We start from the raw sequence: 19382 nt of genomic DNA on the forward strand, positions 1-19382 counted from the left end.
GCGCCCCAACTCTCCCTAGACGCGTGACTAATGAGCTCCGAGCTAAAACATATCGCAAATGTCAAAAATATGATGACAGTCTTAACATATATCACGCACGTGCGTTCTGTTCCTCACGTACGTACAAAAATAATTAAAAAGGGAATGCAACACGAGGACTTCCCAGGAGGTCACCCATCATAGTACTACTCTCGCCCAAGCACGCTTAACTTCAGAGTTCTGATGGTTTCTGGTGCTTTGGTGCTGGTATGATCACATCCGACATGTTACCCCCGGCTTCAGCCCTTATGCTTCCCACTCCCAGGTCCGCTACAAAGACGGCTATACATTCTTACTACCATTAGAACCGTCGCCTACTAATGGATAATGCCCTATACTACTTACTCTCTCGCTCAACTACGAAGACGAGTTTACCACGATTTCCACCCCTTCCTCTATACCGCAGCAACACGTATTTTACACCCCTTTCAGAACGCGTTTTTCGCGCCCCAACTCTCCCTAGACGCGTGACTAATGAGCTCCGAGCTAAAACATATCGCAAATGTCAAAAATATGATGACAGTCTTAACATATATCACGCACATGCGTTCTGTTCCTCACATACGTGCAAAAATAATTAAAAAGGGAATGAAACACGAGGACTTCCCAGGAGGTCACCCATCCTAGTATTACTCTCGCCCAAGCACGCTTAACTTTGGAGTTCTGATGGGATTCGGTGCTTTAGTGCTGGTATGATCGCATCCGACATGTTACCCCCGGCTTCATCCCTTATGCTTCCCACTCCCACGTCCGCTACAAAGACGGCTATACATTCTTACTACCATTACAACCGTCGCCTACTAATGGATAATGCCCTATAGTACTTACTCTCTCGCTCCACTACGAAGACGAGTTTAACACGATTTCCACCCCTCCCTCTGTACCGCAACAACACGTATTTTACACCCTTTCAGAACGCGCTTTTCGCGCCCCAACTCTCCCTAGACGCGTGACTAATGAGCTCCGAGCTAAAACATATCGCAAATGTCAAAAATATGATGACAGGCTTAACATATATCACGCATGTGCCTTCTGTTCCTCACGTACGTACAAAAATAAATAAAAAGGGAAAGCAACACGAGGACTTCCCAGGAGGTCACCATCCTAGTACTACTCTCGCCCAAGCACGCTTAACTTCGGAGGTCTGATGGGATCCGGTGCTTTAGTGCTGGTATGATCGCATCCGACATGTTACCCCCGGCTTCATCCCTTATGCTTGCCACTCCCACGTCCTCTACAAAGACGGCTATATATTCTTACTGCCATTACACCCGTCGCCTACTAATGGATAATGCCCTATACTACTTACTCTCTCGCTCAACTACGAAGACGAGTTTACCACGATTTCCACCCCTCCCTCTATACCGCAGCAACACGTATTTTACACCCTTTCAGAACGCGCTTTTCGCGCCCCAACTCTCCCTAGACGCGTGACTAAGGAGCTCCGAGCTAAAACATATCGCAAATGTCAAAAATATGATGGCAAGCTTAACATATATCACGCACGTGCGTTCTGTTCCTCACGTACGTACAAAAATAATTAAAAAGAGAATGCAACACGAGGACTTCCCAGGAGGTCACCCATCCTAGTACTACTCTCGCCCAAGCACGCTTAACTTCGGAGTTCTAATGGGATCCGGTGCTTTAGTGCTGGTATGATCGCATCCGACATGTTACCCCCGGCTTCATCCCTTATGCTTCCCACTCCCACGTCCGCTACAAAGACGGCTATACATTCTTACTGCCATTACAGCCGTCGCCTACTAATGGATAATGCCCTATACTACTTACTCTCTCGCTCAACTACGAAGACGAGTTTACCACGATTTCCACCCCTCCCTCTATACCGCAGCAACACGTATTTTACACCCCTTTCTGAACGCGCTTTTCGCGCCCCAACTCTCCCTAGACGCATGACTAATGAGCTCCGAGCTAAAACATATCGCAAATGTCAAAAATATGATGACAGGCTTAACATATATCACGCATGTGCCTTCTGTTCCTCACGTACGTACAAAAATAATTAAAAAGGGAATGCAACACGAGGACTTCCCAGGAGGTCACCCATCCTAGTACTACTCTCGCCCAAGCACGCTTAACTTCGGAGTTCTGATGGGATCCGGTGCTTTAGTGCTGGTATGATCGCATCCGACATGTTACCCCCGGCTTCATCCCTTATGCTTCCCACCCCCACGTCTGCTACAAAGACGGCTATACATTCTTACTACCATTACAACCGTCGCCTACTAATGGATAATGCCCTATACTACTTACTCTCTCGCTCAACTACGAAGACGAGTTTACCACGATTTCCATTCCTCCCTCTATACCGCAGCAACACGTATTTTACACCCCTTTCAGAACGCGCTTTTCACGCCCCAACTCTCCCTAGACGCGTGACTAATGAGCTCCGAGCTAAAACATATCGCAAATGTCAAAAATATGATGACAGGCTTAACATATATCACGCACGTCCGTTCTGTTCTTCACGTACGTACAAAAATAATTAAAAAGGGAATGCAACATGAGGACTTCCCAGGAGGTCACCCATCCTAGTACTACTCTCGCCCAAGCACGCTTAACTTCGGAGTTCTGATGGGATCCGGTGCTTTAGTGCTGGTATGATGGCATCCGACATGTTACCCCCGGCTTCATCCCTTATGCTTCTCACTCCCACGTCCGCTACAAAGACGGCTATACATTCTTACTACCATTACAACCGTCGCCTACTAATGGATAATGCCCTATACTACTTACTCTCTCGCTCAACTACGAAGACGAGTTTACCACGATTTCCACCCCTCCCTCTATACCGCAGCAACACGTATTTTACAGCCCTTTCAGAACGCGCTTTTCGCGCCCCAACTCTCCCTAGACGCGTGACTAATGAGCTCCGAGCTAAAACATATCGCAAATGTCAAAAATATGATGACAGGCTTAACATATATCACGCACGTGCGTTCTGTTCCTCATGTACGTACAAAAATAATTAAAAAGGGAATGCAACACGAGGACATCCCAGGAGGTCACCCATCCTAGTACTACTCTCGCCCAAGCACGCTTAACTTCGGAGTTCTGATGGGATCCGGTGCTTTAGTGCTGGTATGATCGCATCCAACATGTTACCCCCGGCTTCATCCCTTATGCTTCCCACTCCCACATCCGCTACAAAGACGGCTATACATTCTTACTACCATTACAACCGTCGCCTACTAATGGATAATGCCCTATACTACTTACTCTCTCGCTCAACTACGAAGACGAGTTTACCACGATTTCCACCACTCCCTCTATACCGCAGCAACACGTATTTTACACCCCTTTCAGAACGCGCTGTTCGCGCCCCAACTCTCGCTAGACGCGTGACTAATGAGCTCCGAGCTAAAACATATCGCAAATGTCAAAAATATGATGACAGGCTTAACATATATCACGCACGTCCGTTCTGTTCTTCACGTACGTACAAAAATAATTAAAAAGGGAATGCAACATGAGGACTTCCCAGGAGGTCACCCATCCTAGTACTACTCTCGCCCAAGCACGCTTAACTTCGGAGTTCTGATGGGATCCGGTGCTTTAGTGCTGGTATGATGGCATCCGACATGTTACCCCCGGCTTCATCCCTTATGCTTCTCACTCCCACGTCCGCTACAAAGACGGCTATACATTCTTACTACCATTACAACCGTCGCCTACTAATGGATAATGCCCTATACTACTTACTCTCTCGCTCAACTACGAAGACGAGTTTACCACGATTTCCACCCCTCCCTCTATACCGCAGCAACACGTATTTTACAGCCCTTTCAGAACGCGCTTTTCGCGCCCCAACTCTCCCTAGACGCGTGACTAATGAGCTCCGAGCTAAAACATATCGCAAATGTCAAAAATATGATGACAGGCTTAACATATATCACGCACGTGCGTTCTGTTCCTCATGTACGTACAAAAATAATTAAAAAGGGAATGCAACACGAGGACATCCCAGGAGGTCACCCATCCTAGTACTACTCTCGCCCAAACACGCTTAACTTCGGAGTTCTGATGGGATCCGGTGCTTTAGTGCTGGTATGATCGCATCCAACATGTTACCCCCGGCTTCATCCCTTATGCTTCCCACTCCCACGTCCGCTACAAAGACGGCTATACATTCTTACTACCATTACAACCGTCGCCTACTAATGGATAATGCCCTATACTACTTACTCTCTCGCTCAACTACGAAGACGAGTTTACCACGATTTCCACCACTCCCTCTATACCGCAGCAACACGTATTTTACACCCCTTTCAGAACGCGCTGTTCGCGCCCCAACTCTCGCTAGACGCGTGACTAATGAGCTCCGAGCTAAAACATATCGCAAATGTCAAAAATATGATGACAGGCTTAACATATATCACGCACGTGCGTTCTGTTCCTCACGTACGTACAAAAATAATTAAAAAGGGAATGCAACACGAGGACTTCCCAGGAGGTCACCCATCCTAGTACTACTCTCGCCCAAGCACGCTTAACTTCGGAGTTCTAATGGGATCCGGTGCTTTAGTGCTGGTATGATCGCATCCGACATGTTACCCCCGGCTTCATCCCTTATGCTTCCCACTCCCACGTCCGCTACAAAGACGGCTATACATTCTTACTGCCATTACAGCCGTCGCCTACTAATGGATAATGCCCTATACTACTTACTCTCTCGCTCAACTACGAAGACGAGTTTACCACGATTTCCACCCCTCCCTCTATACCGCAGCAACACGTATTTTACACCCCTTTCAGAACGCGCTTTTCGCGCCCCAACTCTCCCTAGACGCATGACTAATGAGCTCCGAGCTAAAACATATCGCAAATGTCAAAAATATGATGACAGGCTTAACATATATCACGCATGTGCCTTCTGTTCCTCACGTACGTACAAAAATAATTAAAAAGGGAATGCAACACGAGGACTTCCCAGGAGGTCACCCATCCTAGTACTACTCTCGCCCAAGCACGCTTAACTTCGGAGTTCTGATGGGATCCGGTGCTTTAGTGCTGGTATGATCGCATCCGACATGTTACCCCCGGCTTCATCCCTTATGCTTCCCACCCCCACGTCCGCTACAAAGACGGCTATACATTCTTACTACCATTACAACCGTCGCCTACTAATGGATAATGCCCTATACTACTTACTCTCTCGCTCAACTACGAAGACGAGTTTACCACGATTTCCATTCCTCCCTCTATACCGCAGCAACACGTATTTTACACCCCTTTCAGAACGCGCTTTTCACGCCCCAACTCTCCCTAGACGCGTGACTAATGAGCTCCGAGCTAAAACATATCGCAAATGTCAAAAATATGATGACAGGCTTAACATATATCACGCACGTCCGTTCTGTTCTTCACGTACGTACAAAAATAATTAAAAAGGGAATGCAACATGAGGACTTCCCAGGAGGTCACCCATCCTAGTACTACTCTCGCCCAAGCACGCTTAACTTCGGAGTTCTGATGGGATCCGGTGCTTTAGTGCTGGTATGATGGCATCCGACATGTTACCCCCGGCTTCATCCCTTATGCTTCTCACTCCCACGTCCGCTACAAAGACGGCTATACATTCTTACTACCATTACAACCGTCGCCTACTAATGGATAATGCCCTATACTACTTACTCTCTCGCTCAACTACGAAGACGAGTTTACCACGATTTCCACCCCTCCCTCTATACCGCAGCAACACGTATTTTACAGCCCTTTCAGAACGCGCTTTTCGCGCCCCAACTCTCCCTAGACGCGTGACTAATGAGCTCCGAGCTAAAACATATCGCAAATGTCAAAAATATGATGACAGGCTTAACATATATCACGCACGTGCGTTCTGTTCCTCATGTACGTACAAAAATAATTAAAAAGGGAATGCAACACGAGGACATCCCAGGAGGTCACCCATCCTAGTACTACTCTCGCCCAAGCACGCTTAACTTCGGAGTTCTGATGGGATCCGGTGCTTTAGTGCTGGTATGATCGCATCCAACATGTTACCCCCGGCTTCATCCCTTATGCTTCCCACTCCCACATCCGCTACAAAGACGGCTATACATTCTTACTACCATTACAACCGTCGCCTACTAATGGATAATGCCCTATACTACTTACTCTCTCGCTCAACTACGAAGACGAGTTTACCACGATTTCCACCACTCCCTCTATACCGCAGCAACACGTATTTTACACCCCTTTCAGAACGCGCTGTTCGCGCCCCAACTCTCGCTAGACGCGTGACTAATGAGCTCCGAGCTAAAACATATCGCAAATGTCAAAAATATGATGACAGGCTTAACATATATCACGCACGTCCGTTCTGTTCTTCACGTACGTACAAAAATAATTAAAAAGGGAATGCAACATGAGGACTTCCCAGGAGGTCACCCATCCTAGTACTACTCTCGCCCAAGCACGCTTAACTTCGGAGTTCTGATGGGATCCGGTGCTTTAGTGCTGGTATGATCGCATCCAACATGTTACCCCCGGCTTCATCCCTTATGCTTCCCACTCCCACGTCCGCTACAAAGACGGCTATACATTCTTACTACCATTACAACCGTCGCCTACTAATGGATAATGCCCTATACTACTTACTCTCTCGCTCAACTACGAAGACGAGTTTACCACGATTTCCACCACTCCCTCTATACCGCAGCAACACGTATTTTACACCCCTTTCAGAACGCGCTGTTCGCGCCCCAACTCTCGCTAGACGCGTGACTAATGAGCTCCGAGCTAAAACATATCGCAAATGTCAAAAATATGATGACAGGCTTAACATATATCACGCACGTGCGTTCTGTTCCTCACGTACGTACAAAAATAATTAAAAAGGGAATGCAACAACGAGGACTTCCCAGGAGGTCACCCATCCTAGTACTACTCTCGCCCAAGCACGCTTAACTTCGGAGTTCTGATGGGATCCGATGCTTTAGTGCTGGTATGATCGCATCCGACATGTTACCCCCGGCTTCATCCCTTATGCTTCGCACTCCCACGTCCGCTACAAAGACGGCTATACATTCTTACTACCATTACAACCGTCGCCTACTAATGGATAACGCCCTATACTACTTACTCTCTCGCTCAACTACGAATACGAGTTTACCACGATTTCCACCCCTCCCTCTATACCGCAGCAACACATATTTTACACCCCTTTCAGAACGCGCTTTTCGCGCCCCAACTCTTCCTAGAAGCGTGACTAATGAGCTCCGAGCTAAAACATATCGCAAATGTCAAAAATATGATGACATGCTTAATATATATCACGCACGTGCGTTATGTTCCTCACGTACGTACAAAAATAATTAAAAAGTGAATGCAACACGAGGACTTCCCAGGAGGTCACCCATCCTAGTACTACTCTCGCCCAAGCACGGTTAACTTCGGAGTCTGATGGGATACGGTGCTTTAGTGCTGGTATGATCGCATCCGACATGTTACGCCCGGCTTCATCCCTTATGCTTCCCACTCCCACGTCCGCTAGAAAGACGGCTATACATTCTTACTACCATTACAACCGTCGCCTACTAATGGATAATGCCCTATACTACTTACTCTCTCGCTCAACTACGAAGACGAGTTTACCACGATTTCCACCCCTCCCTCTATACCGCAGCAACACGTATTTTACACCCCTTTCAGAACGCGCTTTTCACACCCCAACTCTCCCTAGACGCGTGACTAATCAGCTCCGAGCTAAAACATATCGCAAATGTCAAAAATATGATGACAGGCTTAACATATATCACGCACGTGTGTTCTGTTCCTCACGTACGTACAAAAATAATTTCCAGGAGGTCACCCATCCTAGTACTACTCTCGCCCAAGCACGGTTAACTTCGGAGTCTGATGGGATCCGGTGCTTTAGTGCTGGTATGATCGCATCCGACATGTTACGCCCGGCTTCATCCCTTATGCTTCCCACTCCCACGTCCGCTAGAAAGACGGCTATACATTCTTACTACCATTACAACCGTCGCCTACTAATGGTTAATGCCCTATACTACTTACTCTCTCGCTCAACTACGAAGACGAGTTTACCACGATTTCCACCCCTCCCTCTATACCGCAGCAACACGTATTTTACACCCCTTTCAGAACGCGCTTTTCACGCCCCAACTCTCCCTAGACGCGTGACTAATCAGCTCCGAGCTAAAACATATCGCAAATGTCAAAAATATGATGACAGGCTTAACATATATCACGCACGTGTGTTCTGTTCCTCACGTACGTACAAAAATAATTAAAAAGGGAATGCAACACGAGGACTTCCCAGGAGGTCACCCATCCTAGTACTACTCTCGCCCAAGCACGCTTAACTTCGGAGTTCTGATGGGATCCGGTGCTTTAGTGCTGGTATGATCGCATCCGACATGTTACCCCCGGCTTCATCCCTTATGCTTCCCACTCCCACGTCCGCTACAAAGACGGCTATACATTCTTACTACCATTACAACCGTCGCCTACTAATGGATAATGCCCTATACTACTTACTCTCTCGCTCAACTACGAAGACGAGTTTACCATGATTTCCACCCCTCCCTCTATACCGCAGCAACACGTATTTTACACCCCTTTCAGAACGCGCTTTTCGCGCCCCAACTCTTCCTAGACGCGTGACTAAGGAGCTCCGAGCTAAAACATATCGCAAATGTCAAAAATATGATGATAGGCTTAATATATATCACGCACGTGCGTTATGTTCCTCAGGTACGTACAAAAATAATTAAAAAGGGAATGCAACACGAGGACTTCCCAGGAGGTCACCCATCCTAGTACTACTCTCGCCCAAGCACGCTTAACTTCGGAGTTCTGATGGGATCCGGTGCTTTAGTGCTGGTATGATCGCATCCAACATGTTACCCCCGGCTTCATCCCTTATGCTTCCCACTCCCACGTCCGCTACAAAGACGGCTATACATTCTTACTACCATTACAACCGTCGCCTACTAATGGATAATGCCCTATACTACTTACTCTCTCGCTCAACTACGAAGACGAGTTTACCACGATTTCCACCCCTCCCTCTATACCGCAGCAACACGTATTTTACACCCCTTTCAGAATGCGCTTTTCGCGCCCCAACTCTCCCTAGACGCGTGACTAATGAGCTCCGAGCTAAAACATATCGCAAATGTCAAAAATATGATGACAAGCTTAACATATATCACGCACGTGCGTTCTGTTCCTCACGTACGTACAAAAACAATTAAAAAGGGAATGCAACACGAGGACTTCCCAGGAGGTCACCCATCCTAGTACTACTCTCGCCCAAGCACGCTTAACTTCGGAGTTCTGATGGGATCCGGTGCTTTAGTGCTGGTATGATCGCATCCGACATGTTACCCCCGGCTTCATCCATTATGCTTCCCACTCCCAGGTCCGCTACAAAGACGGCTATACATTCTTACTACCATTACAACCGTCGCCTACTAAGGGATAATGCCCTATACTACTTACTCTCTCGCTCAACTACGAAGACGAGTTTACCACGATTTCCACCCCTTCCTCTATACCGCAGCAACACGTATTTTACACCCCTTTTAGAATGCGCTTTTCGCGCCCCAACTCTCCCTAGACGCGTGACTAATGAGCTCCGAGCTAAAACATATCGCAAATGTCAAAAATATGATGACAGTCTTAACATATATCACGCACGTGCAAAAATAATTAAAAAGGGAATGAAACACGAGGACTTCCCAGAAGGTCACCCATCCTAGTACTACTCTCGCCCAAGCACGCTTAACTTCAGAGTTCTGATGGTATCCGGTGCTTTAGTGCTGGTATGATCGCATCCGACATGTTACCCCCGGCTTCATCCCTTATGCTTCCCACTCCCAGGTCCGCTACAAAGACGGCTATACATTCTTACTAGCATTACAACCGTCGCCTACTAAGGGATAATGCCCTATACTACTTACTCTCTCGCTCAACTACGAAGACGAGTTTACCACGATTTCCACCCCTTCCTCTATACCGCAGCAACACGTATTTTACACCCCTTTTAGAATGCGCTTTTCGCGCCCCAACTCTCCCTAGACGCGTGACTAATGAGCTCCGAGCTAAAACATATCGCAAATGTCAAAAATATGATGACAGTCTTAACATATATCACGCACGTGCAAAAATAATTAAAAAGGAAATGCAACACGAGGACTTCCCAGGAGGTCACCCATCATAGTACTACTCTCGCCCAAGCACGCTTAACTTCGGAGTTCTGATGGTTTCTGGTGCTTTAGTGCTAGTATGATCACATCCGACATGTTACCCCCGGCTTCAGCCCTTATGCTTCCCACTCCCAGGTCCGCTACAAAGACGGCTATACATTCTTACTACCATTACAACCGTCGCCTACTAATGGATAATGCCCTATACTACTTACTCTCTCGCTCAACTACGAAGACGAGTTTACCACGATTTCCACCCCTTCCTCTATACCGCAGCAACACGTATTTTACACCCCTTTCAGAACGCGTTTTTCGCGCCCCAACTCTCCCTAGACGCGTGACTAATGAGCTCCGAGCTAAAACATATCGCAAATGTCAAAAATATGATGACAGTCTTAACATATATCACGCACGTGCGTTCTGTTCCTCACGTACGTACAAAAATAATTAAAAAGGGAATGCAACACGAGGACTTCCCAGGAGGTCACCCATCATAGTACTACTCTCGCCCAAGCACGCTTAACTTCGGAGTTCTGATGGTTTCTGGTGCTTTAGTGCTGGTATGATCACATCCGACATGTTACCCCCGGCTTCAGCCCTTATGCTTCCCACTCCCAGGTCCGCTACAAAGACGGCTATACATTCTTACTACCATTACAACCGTCGCCTACTAATGGATAATGCCCTATACTACTTACTCTCTCGCTCAACTACGAAGACGAGTTTACCACGATTTCCACCCCTTCCTCTATACCGCAGCAACACGTATTTTACACCCCTTTCAGAACGCGTTTTTCGCGCCCCAACTCTCCCTAAACGCGTGACTAATGAGCTCCGAGCTAAAACATATCGCAAATGTCAAAAATATGATGACAGTCTTAACATATATCACGCACATGCGTTCTGTTCCTCACGTACGTGCAAAAATAATTAAAAAGGGAATGAAACACGAGGACTTCCCAGGAGGTCACCCATCCTAGTAGTACTCTCGCCCAAGCACGCTTAACTTCGGAGTTCTGATGGGATTCGGTGCTTTAGTGCTGGTATGATCGCATCCGACATGTTACCCCCGGCTTCATCCCTTATGCTTCCCACTCCCACGTCCGCTACAAAGACGGCTATACATTCTTACTACCATTACAACCGTCGCCTACTAATGGATAATGCCCTATAGTACTTACTCTCTCCCTCCACTACGAAGACGAGTTTACCACGATTTCCACCCCTCCCTCTGTACCGCAACAACACGTATTTTACACCCTTTCAGAACGCGCTTTTCGCGCCCCAACTCTCCCTAGACGCGTGACTAATGAGCTCCGAGCTAAAACATATCGCAAATGTCAAAAATATGATGACAGGCTTAACATATATCACGCATGTGCCTTCTGTTCCTCACGTACGTACAAAAATAAATAAAAAGGGAAAGCAACACGAGGACTTCCCAGGAGGTCACCCATCCTAGTACTACTCTCGCCCAAGCACGCTTAACTTCGGAGGTCTGATGGGATCCAGTGCTTTAGTGCTGGTATGATCGCATCCGACATGTTACCCCCGGCTTCATCCCTTATGCTTGCCACTCCCACGTCCTCTACAAAGACGGCTATATATTCTTACTGCCATTACACCCGTCGCCTACTAATGGATAATGCCCTATACTACTTACTCTCTCGCTCAACTACGAAGACGAGTTTACCACGATTTCCACCCCTCCCTCTATACCGCAGCAACACGTATTTTACACCCCTTTCAGAACGCGCTTTTCGCGCCCCAACTCTCCCTAGACGCGTGACTAATGAGCTCCGAGCTAAAACATATCGCAAATGTCAAAAATATGATGGCAAGCTTAACATATATCACGCACGTGCGTTCTGTTCCTCACGTACGTACAAAAATAATTAAAAAGGGAATGCAACACGAGGACTTCCCAGGAGGTCACCCATCCTAGTACTACTCTCGCCCAAGCACGCTTAACTTCGGAGTTCTAATGGGATCCGGTGCTTTAGTGCTGGTATGATCGCATCCGACATGTTACCCCCGGCTTCATCCCTTATGCTTCCCACTCCCACGTCCGCTACAAAGACGGCTATACATTCTTACTGCCATTACAGCCGTCGCCTACTAATGGATAATGCCCTATACTACTTACTCTCTCGCTCAACTACGAAGACGAGTTTACCACGATTTCCACCCCTCCCTCTATACCGCAGCAACACGTATTTTACACCCCTTTCAGAACGCGCTTTTCGTGCCCCAACTCTCCCTAGACGCATGACTAATGAGCTCCGAGCTAAAACATATCGCAAATGTCAAAAATATGATGACAGGCTTAACATATATCACGCAGGTGCCTTCTGTTCCTCACGTACGTACAAAAATAATTAAAAAGGGAATGCAACACGAGGACTTCCCAGGAGATCACCCATCCTAGTACTACTCTCGCCCAAGCACGCTTAACTTCGGAGTTCTGATGGGATCCGGTGCTTTAGTGCTGGTATGATCACATCCGACATGTTACGCCCGGCTTCATCCCTTATGCTTCCCACTCCCACGTCCGCTAGAAAGACGGCTATACATTCTTACTACCATTACAACCGTCGCCTACTAATGGATAATGCCCTATACTACTTACTCTCTCGCTCAACTACGAAGACGAGTTTACCACGATTTCCATCCCTCCCTCTATACCGCAGCAACACGTATTTTACACCCCTTTCAGAACGCGCTTTTCGCGCCCCAACTCTCCCTAGACGCGTGACTAATGAGCTCCGAGCTAAAACATATCGCAAATGTCAAAAATATGATGACAGGCTTAACATATATCACGCACGTCCGTTCTGTTCTTCACGTACGTACAAAAATAATTAAAAAGGGAATGCAACATGAGGACTTCCCAGGAGGTCACCCATCCTAGTACTACTCTCGCCCAAGCACGCTTAACTTCGGAGTTTTGATGGGATCCGGTGCTTTAGTGCTGGTATGATGGCATCCGACATGTTACCCCCGGCTTCATCCCTTATGCTTCTCACTCCCACGTCCGCTACAAAGACGGCTATACATTCTTACTACCATTACAACCGTCGCCTACTAATGGATAATGCCCTATACTACTTACTCTCTCGCTCAACTACGAAGACGAGTTTACCACGATTTCCACCCCTCCCTCTATACCGCAGCAACACGTCTTTTACAGCCCTTTCAGAACGCGCTTTTCGCGCCCCAACTCTCCCTAGACGCGTGACTAATGAGCTCCGAGCTAAAACATATCGCAAATGTCAAAAATATGATGACAGGCTTAACATATATCACGCACGTGCGTTCTGTTCCTCATGTACGTACAAAAATAATTAAAAATGGAATGCAACACGAGGAAATCCCAGGAGGTCACCCATCCTAGTACTACTCTCGCCCAAGCACGCTTAACTTCGGAGTTCTGATGGGATCCGGTGCTTTAGTGCTGGTATGATCGCATCCAACATGTTACCCCCGGCTTCATCCCTTATGCTTCCCACTCCCACGTCCGCTACAAAGACGGCTATACATTCTTACTACCATTACAACCGTCGCCTACTAATGGATAATGCCCTATACTACTTACTCTCTCGCTCAACTACGAAGACGAGTTTACCACGATTTCCACCACTCCCTCTATACCGCAGCAACACGTATTTTACACCACTTTCAGAACGCGCTGTTCGCGCCCCAACTCTCGCTAGACGCGTGACTAATGAGCTCCGAGCTAAAACATATCGCAAATGTCAAAAATATGATGACAGGCTTAACATATATCACGCACGTGCGTTCTGTTCCTCACGTACGTACAAAAATAATTAAAAAGGGAATGCAACAACGAGGACTTCCCAGGAGGTCACCCATCCTAGTACTACTCTCGCCCAAGCACGCTTAACTTCGGAGTTCTGATGGGATCCGATGCTTTAGTGCTGGTATGATCGCATCCAACATGTTACCCCCGGCTTCATCCCTTATGCTTCACACTCCCACGTCCGCTACAAAGACGGCTATACATTCTTACTACCATTACAACCGTCGCCTACTAATGGATAACGCCCTATACTACTTACTCTCTCGCTCAACTACGAATACGAGTTTACCACGATTTCCACCCCTCCCTCTATACCGCAGCAACACATATTTTACACCCCTTTCATAACGCGCTTTTCGCGCCCCAACTCTTCCTAGACGCGTGACTAATGAGCTCCGAGCTAAAACATATCGCAAATGTCAAAAATATGATGACATGCTTAATATATATCACGCACGTGCGTTCTGTTCCTCACGTACGTACAAAAATGATTAAAAAGGGAATGCAACAAGAGGACTTCCCAGGAGGTCACCCATCCTAGTACTACTCTCGCCCAAGCACGCTTAACTTCGGAGTTCTGATGAGATCCGGTGCTATAGTGCTGGTATGATCGCATCCGACATGTTACCCCCGGCTTCATCCCTTATGCTTCCCACTCCCACGTCCGCTACAAAGACGGCTATACATTCTTACTACCATTACAACCGTCGCCTACTAATGGATAATGCCCTATACTACTTACTCTCTCGCTCAACTACGAAGGCGAGTTTACCACGATTTCCACCCCTCCCTCTATACCGCAGCAACACGTATTTTACACCTCTTTCAGAACGCGCTTTTCGCGCCCCAACTCTCCCTAGACGCGTGACTAATGAGCTCCGAGCTAAAACATATCGCAAATGTCAAAAATATGATGGCAGGCTTAACGTATATCACGCACGTGCGTTCTGTTCCTCATGTACATACAAAAATAATTAAAAAGGGAATGCAACACGAGGACTTCCCAGGAGGTCACCCATCCTAGTACTACTCTCGCCCAAGCACGCTTAACTTCGGAGTTCTGATGGGATCCGGTGCTTTAGTGCTGGTATGATCGCATCCGACATGTTACCCCCGGCTTCATCCCTTATGCTTCGCACTCCCACGTCCGCTACAAAGACGGCTATACATTCTTACTACCATTACAACCGTCGCCTACTAATGGATAATGCCCTATACTACTTACTCTCTCGCTCAACTACGACGACGAGTTTACCACGATTTCCATCCCTCCCTCTATACCGCAGCAACACGTATTTTACATCCGGTGCTTTAGTGCTGGTATGATCGCATCCGACATGTTACCCCCGGCTTCATCCCTTATGCTTCCCACTCCCACGTCCGCTACAAAGACAGCTATACATTCTTACTACCATTAAAACCGTCGCCTACTAATGGATAATGCCCTATACTACTTACTCTCTCGCTCAACTACGAAGACGAGTTTACCACGATTTCCACCCCTCCCTCTATACCGCAGTAACACGTATTTTACACCCCTTTCAGAACGCGCTTTTCACGCCTCAACTCTCCCTAGACGCGTGACTAATGAGCTCCGAGCTAAAACATATCGCAAATGTCAAAAATATGATGACAGGCTTAACATATATCACGCACGTGTGTTCTGTTCCTCACGTACGTACAAAAAAAATTAAAAAGGGAATGCAACACGAGGACTTCCCAGGAGGTCACCCATCCTCGTACTACTCTCGCCCAAGCACGCTTAACTAAGGAGTTCTGATGGGAGCCGGTGCTTTAGTGCTGGTATGATCGCATCCGACATGTTACCCCCAGCTTCATCCCTTATGCTTCCCACTCCCACGTCCGCTACAAAGACGGCTATACATTCTTACTACCATTACAACCGTCGCCTACTAATGGATAATGCCCTATACTACTTACTCTCTCGCTCAACTACGAAGACGAGTTTACCACGATATCCACCCCTCCCTCTATACCGCAGCAACACGTATTTTACACCCCTTTCAGAACGCGCTTTTCGCGCCCAACTCTCCCTCGACGCGTGACTAATGAGCTCCGAGCTAAAACATATCGCAAATGTCAAAAATATGATGACAGGCTTAATATATATCACGCACGTGCGTTCTGTTCCTCACGTACGTACAAAAATAATTAAAAAGGGAATGCAACACGAGGACTTCCCAGGAGGTCACCCATCCTAGTACTACTCTCACCCAAGCATGCTTAACTTCGGAGTTCTGATGGGATCTGGTGCATTAGTGCTGCTATGATCGCATCCGACATGTTACCCCCGGCTTCATCCCTTATGCTTCCCACTCCCACGTCCGCCACAAAGACGGCTATACATTCTTACTACCATTACAACCGTCGCCTACTAATGGATAATGCCCTATACTACTTACTCTCTCGCTCAACTACGAAGGCGAGTTTACCACGATTTCCACCCTCCCTCTATACCGCAGCAACACGTATTTTACACCCCTTTCAGAACGCGCTTTTCGCGCCCCAACTCTCCCTAGACGCGTGACTAACGAGCTCCGAGCTAAAACATATCGCAAATGACAAAAATATGGTGACAGGCTTAATATATATCACGCACGTGCGTTCTGTTCCTCACGTACGTACAAAAATAATTAAAAAGGGAATGCAACAAGAGGACTTCCCAGGAGGTCACCCATCCTAGTACTACTCTCGCCCAAGCACGCTTAACTTCGGAGTTCTGATGGGATCCGGTGCTTTAGTGCTGGTATGATCGCATCCGACATGTTACCCCCGGCTTCATCCCTTATGCTTCCCACTCCCACGTCCGCTACAAAGACGGCTATACATTCTTACTACCATTACAACCGTCGCCTACTAATGGATAATGCCCTATACTACTTACTCTCTCGCTCAACTACGAAGGCGAGTTTACCACGATTTCCACCCCTCCCTCTATACCGCAGCAACACGTATTTTACACCCCTTTCAGAACGCGCTTTTCGCGCCCCAACTCTTCCTAGACGCGTGACTAACGAGCTCCGAGCTAAAACATATCGCAAATGTCAAAAATATGATGACAGGCTTAATATATATCACGCACGTGCATTCTGTTCCTCACGTACGTACAAAAATAATTAAAAAGGGAATGCAACACGAGGACTTCCCAGGAGGTCACCCATCCTAGTACTACTCTCGCCCAAGCACGCTTAACTTCGGAGTTCTGATGGGATGCGGTGCTTTAGTGCTGGTATGATCGCATCCGACATGTTACCCCCGGCTTCATCCCTTATGCTTCGCACTCCCACGTCCGCTACAAAGACGGCTATACATTCTTACTACCATTACAACCGTCGCCTACTAATGGATAATGCCCTATACTACTTACTCTCTCGCTCAACTACGAAGGCGAGTTTACCACAATTTCCACCCCTCCCTCTATACCGCAGCAACACGTATTTTACACCCCTTTCAGAACGCGCTTTTCGCGCCCCAACTCTACCTAGACGCGTGACTAACGAGCTCCGAGCTAAAACATATCGCAAATGTCAAAAATATGATGATAGGCTTAATATATATCACGCACGTGCGTTCTGTTCCTCACGTACGTACAAAAATAATTTAAAAAGGAATGCAACACGAGGACTTCCCAGGAGGTCACCCATCCTAATACTACTCTCGCCCAAGCACGCTTAACTTCGGAGTTCCGATGGGATGCAGTGCTTTAGTGCTGGTATGATCGCATCCGACATGTTACCCCCGGCTTCATCCCTTATGCTTCCCACTCCCACGTCCGCCACAAAGATGGCTATACATTCTTACTACCATTACAACCGTCGCCTACTAATGTATAATGCCCTATACTACTTACTCTCTCGCTCAACTACGAAGACGAGTTTACCACGATTTCCACCCCTCCCTCTATACCGCAGCAAAACGTATTTTACACCCCTTTCAGAACGCGCTTTTCGCTCCCCAACTCTCCCTAGACGCGTGACTAACGAGCTCCGAGCTAAAACATATCGCAAATGTCAAAAATATGATGACAGGCTTAATATATATCACGCACGTGCGTTCTGTTCCTCACGTACGTACAAAAATAATTAAAAAGGGAATGCAACACGAGGACTTCCCAGGAGGTCACCCATCCTAGTACTACTCTCGCCCAAGCACGCTTAACTTCGGAGTTCTGATGGGATCCGGTGCTTTAGTGCTGGTATGATCGCATCCGACATGTTACCCCCGGCTTCATCCCTTAAGCTTCCCACTCCCACGTCCGCTACAAAGACGGCTATACATTCTTACTACCATTACAACCGTCACCTACTAATGGATAATGCCCTATACTACTTACTCTCTCGCTCAACTACGAAGACGAGTTTACCACGATTTCCACCCCTCCCTCTATACCGCAGCAACACGTATTTTACACCCCTTTCAGAACACGCTTTTCGCGCCCCAACTCTCCCTAGACGCGTGACTAATGAGCTCCGAGCTAAAACATATCGCTAATGTCAAAAATATGATGACAGGCTTAATATATATCACGCACGTGCGTTCTGTTCCTCACGTACGTACAAAAATAATTAAAAAGGGAATGCAACACGAGGACTTCCCAAGAGGTCACCCATCCTAGTACTACTCTCGCCCAAGCAAGCTTAACTTCGGAGTTCTGATGGGATCCGGTGCTTTAGTGCTGGTATGATCGCATCCGACATGTTACCCCCGGCTTCATCCCTTATGCTTCCCACTCCCACGTCCGCTACAAAGACGGCTATACATTCTTACTACCATTACAACCGTCGCCTACTAATGGATAATGCCCTATACTACTTACTCTCTTGCTCAACTACGAAGACGAGTTTACCACGATTTCCACCCCTCCCTCTATACCGCAGCAACACGTATTTTACACCCTTTCACAACACGCTTTTCGCGCCCCAACTCTCCCTAGACGCGTGACTAATGAGCTCCGAGCTAAAACATATCGCAAATGTCAAAAATATGATGACAGGCTTAATATATATCACGCACGTGCGTTCTGTTCCTCACGTACGTACAAAAATAATTTAAAAGGGAATGCAACACGAGGACTTCCCAGGAGGTCACCCATCCTAGTACTACTCTCGCACAAGCACGCTTAACTTCGGAGTTCTGACGGGATCCGGTGCTTTAGTGCTGGTATGATCGCATCCGACATGTTACCCCCGGCTTCATCCCTTAAGCTTCCCACTCCCACGTCCGCTACAAAGACGGCTATACATTCTTACTACCATTACAACCGTCACCTACTAATGGATAATGCCCTATACTACTTACTCTCT

The 19382-nt window shown here is 47.3% G+C and overlaps 31 non-coding genes and 8 pseudogenes across 31 annotated transcripts; all 39 read right to left on the minus strand.

The window, feature by feature from the left end:
- Window positions 1-141: 141 nt before the first annotated feature.
- Window positions 142-260, minus strand: LOC147968328 (5S ribosomal RNA). Its single transcript, XR_015606815.1, has one exon. It is a non-coding gene; the product is annotated as a 5S ribosomal RNA (ribosomal RNA).
- Window positions 261-624: 364 nt separating this feature from the next.
- Window positions 625-743, minus strand: LOC147968329 (5S ribosomal RNA; annotated as a pseudogene).
- A 363-nt stretch (window positions 744-1106) lies between these two features.
- Window positions 1107-1224, minus strand: LOC147968330 (5S ribosomal RNA). The gene has a single exon (XR_015606771.1). It is a non-coding gene; the product is annotated as a 5S ribosomal RNA (ribosomal RNA).
- Window positions 1225-1587: 363 nt separating this feature from the next.
- Window positions 1588-1706, minus strand: LOC147968331 (5S ribosomal RNA). The gene has a single exon (XR_015605782.1). It is a non-coding gene; the product is annotated as a 5S ribosomal RNA (ribosomal RNA).
- A 364-nt stretch (window positions 1707-2070) lies between these two features.
- On the minus strand, window positions 2071-2189 carry LOC147968332 (5S ribosomal RNA). The gene has a single exon (XR_015605795.1). It is a non-coding gene; the product is annotated as a 5S ribosomal RNA (ribosomal RNA).
- A 364-nt stretch (window positions 2190-2553) lies between these two features.
- On the minus strand, window positions 2554-2672 carry LOC147968333 (5S ribosomal RNA). The gene has a single exon (XR_015606728.1). It is a non-coding gene; the product is annotated as a 5S ribosomal RNA (ribosomal RNA).
- Window positions 2673-3036: 364 nt separating this feature from the next.
- On the minus strand, window positions 3037-3155 carry LOC147968334 (5S ribosomal RNA). Its single transcript, XR_015606374.1, has one exon. It is a non-coding gene; the product is annotated as a 5S ribosomal RNA (ribosomal RNA).
- A 364-nt stretch (window positions 3156-3519) lies between these two features.
- LOC147968335 (5S ribosomal RNA) lies at window positions 3520-3638 on the minus strand. The gene has a single exon (XR_015606729.1). It is a non-coding gene; the product is annotated as a 5S ribosomal RNA (ribosomal RNA).
- Window positions 3639-4002: 364 nt separating this feature from the next.
- On the minus strand, window positions 4003-4121 carry LOC147968336 (5S ribosomal RNA). Its single transcript, XR_015606584.1, has one exon. It is a non-coding gene; the product is annotated as a 5S ribosomal RNA (ribosomal RNA).
- Window positions 4122-4485: 364 nt separating this feature from the next.
- LOC147968337 (5S ribosomal RNA) lies at window positions 4486-4604 on the minus strand. Its single transcript, XR_015605765.1, has one exon. It is a non-coding gene; the product is annotated as a 5S ribosomal RNA (ribosomal RNA).
- Window positions 4605-4968: 364 nt separating this feature from the next.
- LOC147968338 (5S ribosomal RNA) lies at window positions 4969-5087 on the minus strand. Its single transcript, XR_015605806.1, has one exon. It is a non-coding gene; the product is annotated as a 5S ribosomal RNA (ribosomal RNA).
- Window positions 5088-5451: 364 nt separating this feature from the next.
- LOC147968339 (5S ribosomal RNA) lies at window positions 5452-5570 on the minus strand. Its single transcript, XR_015606731.1, has one exon. It is a non-coding gene; the product is annotated as a 5S ribosomal RNA (ribosomal RNA).
- A 364-nt stretch (window positions 5571-5934) lies between these two features.
- On the minus strand, window positions 5935-6053 carry LOC147968340 (5S ribosomal RNA). Its single transcript, XR_015606375.1, has one exon. It is a non-coding gene; the product is annotated as a 5S ribosomal RNA (ribosomal RNA).
- Window positions 6054-6417: 364 nt separating this feature from the next.
- On the minus strand, window positions 6418-6536 carry LOC147968341 (5S ribosomal RNA). The gene has a single exon (XR_015606398.1). It is a non-coding gene; the product is annotated as a 5S ribosomal RNA (ribosomal RNA).
- Window positions 6537-6900: 364 nt separating this feature from the next.
- LOC147968342 (5S ribosomal RNA) lies at window positions 6901-7020 on the minus strand. The gene has a single exon (XR_015605971.1). It is a non-coding gene; the product is annotated as a 5S ribosomal RNA (ribosomal RNA).
- A 364-nt stretch (window positions 7021-7384) lies between these two features.
- On the minus strand, window positions 7385-7502 carry LOC147968343 (5S ribosomal RNA; annotated as a pseudogene).
- An 820-nt stretch (window positions 7503-8322) lies between these two features.
- On the minus strand, window positions 8323-8441 carry LOC147968344 (5S ribosomal RNA). Its single transcript, XR_015605817.1, has one exon. It is a non-coding gene; the product is annotated as a 5S ribosomal RNA (ribosomal RNA).
- Window positions 8442-8805: 364 nt separating this feature from the next.
- On the minus strand, window positions 8806-8924 carry LOC147968345 (5S ribosomal RNA). Its single transcript, XR_015605828.1, has one exon. It is a non-coding gene; the product is annotated as a 5S ribosomal RNA (ribosomal RNA).
- Window positions 8925-9288: 364 nt separating this feature from the next.
- On the minus strand, window positions 9289-9407 carry LOC147968346 (5S ribosomal RNA). The gene has a single exon (XR_015605839.1). It is a non-coding gene; the product is annotated as a 5S ribosomal RNA (ribosomal RNA).
- Window positions 9408-9749: 342 nt separating this feature from the next.
- On the minus strand, window positions 9750-9868 carry LOC147968347 (5S ribosomal RNA; annotated as a pseudogene).
- A 342-nt stretch (window positions 9869-10210) lies between these two features.
- Window positions 10211-10329, minus strand: LOC147968348 (5S ribosomal RNA; annotated as a pseudogene).
- A 364-nt stretch (window positions 10330-10693) lies between these two features.
- On the minus strand, window positions 10694-10812 carry LOC147968349 (5S ribosomal RNA). The gene has a single exon (XR_015606808.1). It is a non-coding gene; the product is annotated as a 5S ribosomal RNA (ribosomal RNA).
- Window positions 10813-11176: 364 nt separating this feature from the next.
- Window positions 11177-11295, minus strand: LOC147968350 (5S ribosomal RNA; annotated as a pseudogene).
- Window positions 11296-11658: 363 nt separating this feature from the next.
- On the minus strand, window positions 11659-11777 carry LOC147968351 (5S ribosomal RNA). Its single transcript, XR_015606655.1, has one exon. It is a non-coding gene; the product is annotated as a 5S ribosomal RNA (ribosomal RNA).
- Window positions 11778-12141: 364 nt separating this feature from the next.
- On the minus strand, window positions 12142-12260 carry LOC147968352 (5S ribosomal RNA). The gene has a single exon (XR_015605766.1). It is a non-coding gene; the product is annotated as a 5S ribosomal RNA (ribosomal RNA).
- A 364-nt stretch (window positions 12261-12624) lies between these two features.
- Window positions 12625-12743, minus strand: LOC147968353 (5S ribosomal RNA). The gene has a single exon (XR_015606309.1). It is a non-coding gene; the product is annotated as a 5S ribosomal RNA (ribosomal RNA).
- A 364-nt stretch (window positions 12744-13107) lies between these two features.
- Window positions 13108-13226, minus strand: LOC147968354 (5S ribosomal RNA; annotated as a pseudogene).
- A 364-nt stretch (window positions 13227-13590) lies between these two features.
- LOC147968355 (5S ribosomal RNA) lies at window positions 13591-13709 on the minus strand. The gene has a single exon (XR_015606385.1). It is a non-coding gene; the product is annotated as a 5S ribosomal RNA (ribosomal RNA).
- A 364-nt stretch (window positions 13710-14073) lies between these two features.
- On the minus strand, window positions 14074-14193 carry LOC147968356 (5S ribosomal RNA). Its single transcript, XR_015605972.1, has one exon. It is a non-coding gene; the product is annotated as a 5S ribosomal RNA (ribosomal RNA).
- A 364-nt stretch (window positions 14194-14557) lies between these two features.
- On the minus strand, window positions 14558-14676 carry LOC147968357 (5S ribosomal RNA). Its single transcript, XR_015606637.1, has one exon. It is a non-coding gene; the product is annotated as a 5S ribosomal RNA (ribosomal RNA).
- A 364-nt stretch (window positions 14677-15040) lies between these two features.
- LOC147968358 (5S ribosomal RNA) lies at window positions 15041-15159 on the minus strand. The gene has a single exon (XR_015605850.1). It is a non-coding gene; the product is annotated as a 5S ribosomal RNA (ribosomal RNA).
- Window positions 15160-15756: 597 nt separating this feature from the next.
- Window positions 15757-15875, minus strand: LOC147968359 (5S ribosomal RNA; annotated as a pseudogene).
- Window positions 15876-16238: 363 nt separating this feature from the next.
- LOC147968360 (5S ribosomal RNA) lies at window positions 16239-16357 on the minus strand (annotated as a pseudogene).
- Window positions 16358-16720: 363 nt separating this feature from the next.
- Window positions 16721-16839, minus strand: LOC147968361 (5S ribosomal RNA). The gene has a single exon (XR_015606390.1). It is a non-coding gene; the product is annotated as a 5S ribosomal RNA (ribosomal RNA).
- Window positions 16840-17203: 364 nt separating this feature from the next.
- LOC147968362 (5S ribosomal RNA) lies at window positions 17204-17322 on the minus strand. Its single transcript, XR_015606593.1, has one exon. It is a non-coding gene; the product is annotated as a 5S ribosomal RNA (ribosomal RNA).
- A 364-nt stretch (window positions 17323-17686) lies between these two features.
- Window positions 17687-17805, minus strand: LOC147968363 (5S ribosomal RNA). The gene has a single exon (XR_015606809.1). It is a non-coding gene; the product is annotated as a 5S ribosomal RNA (ribosomal RNA).
- A 364-nt stretch (window positions 17806-18169) lies between these two features.
- LOC147968364 (5S ribosomal RNA) lies at window positions 18170-18288 on the minus strand. Its single transcript, XR_015605861.1, has one exon. It is a non-coding gene; the product is annotated as a 5S ribosomal RNA (ribosomal RNA).
- A 364-nt stretch (window positions 18289-18652) lies between these two features.
- LOC147968365 (5S ribosomal RNA) lies at window positions 18653-18771 on the minus strand. The gene has a single exon (XR_015606333.1). It is a non-coding gene; the product is annotated as a 5S ribosomal RNA (ribosomal RNA).
- Window positions 18772-19134: 363 nt separating this feature from the next.
- On the minus strand, window positions 19135-19253 carry LOC147968366 (5S ribosomal RNA). The gene has a single exon (XR_015606512.1). It is a non-coding gene; the product is annotated as a 5S ribosomal RNA (ribosomal RNA).
- Between the last annotated feature and the right edge of the window lie 129 nt (window positions 19254-19382).

This window comes from Triticum urartu, chromosome 5A (assembly GCF_056163025.1).
Source record: "Triticum urartu cultivar PI428250 chromosome 5A, HENAU_Tu73, whole genome shotgun sequence".
Lineage (NCBI taxonomy): Eukaryota > Viridiplantae > Streptophyta > Magnoliopsida > Poales > Poaceae > Triticum > Triticum urartu.